Source organism: Pygocentrus nattereri, chromosome 1 (genome assembly GCF_015220715.1).
Source record: "Pygocentrus nattereri isolate fPygNat1 chromosome 1, fPygNat1.pri, whole genome shotgun sequence".
Classification (NCBI taxonomy): Eukaryota; Metazoa; Chordata; class Actinopteri; order Characiformes; family Serrasalmidae; genus Pygocentrus; species Pygocentrus nattereri.
Genome location: NC_051211.1, coordinates 45,070,980 through 45,071,867, shown reverse-complemented (window position 1 = coordinate 45,071,867; position 888 = coordinate 45,070,980).

Genomic DNA, 888 nt, shown 5'->3' with positions numbered 1-888 from the left:
TAACCACATTTGTGAGGTAGATAAGCTAGAAATGCCTTTATTTCATCTCGTATAGACTATTGTAATGCTCTTGTCTCATCGCTGAGTATGCTTGCTCTTGGTCGCTTGCAGGCTATTCAGAATGCTGCTGCAAGAATACTTATAAGGTCAAATAGAAGGTCCCACATAACCCCCTTACTAAAATGTCTTCATTGGCTTCCTGTTGCACATAGGATCCAGTTTAAAATTCTTACTCTCACTTACAGAGCACTGCATTTACTTCACCCACATTTATCAGCTCGCTCTCTCAGGACTAATAATAATGAGGCTATAGCATCTAGATTATGGAATGCTCTGCCTGCTCTTTTAAGGTCTGCCGGTGCTATTGATTCTTTTAAAAAAGGGCTAAAGATTTATCTTTTTAAACAGGCATTTAGGTAATTGGTCTGTAGTAGGTTTCTACCCTATGCCTATTTGTTTTTTGTGTTTGTCCTTTGTTTATCACTGTGTTTTTGTTTTTGTAAAGCACTTTGTAACCTCTGTGAAAAGTGCTGCATAAATAATTTTTACTTTGTTACTTACTTACTAGATTACTTCACTCATTAAAACTAACACACACTACAGAAAAACATCTAGACTAATGCTAATCTCATTGGAAACAGCAGGACTGCCAACTTCATCTTTGTTTGAGATTTTAGCAGCCTTGTCCCACTAAAGAAGTCTATGAAAACTGTTTGTTTTAAGCATGAAGGAGCACAGCATGACTATGAATGGTTATTCAACATGGCACCTTCTTTCTTCTTCTTCTTCTTTCAGCTGCTCCCTTTAGGGGTCGCCACAGCGGATCATCTGCCTCCATCTTGCCCTATCCATTGCCTCCTCTACTTTCACACCAACCATCTCCATGTC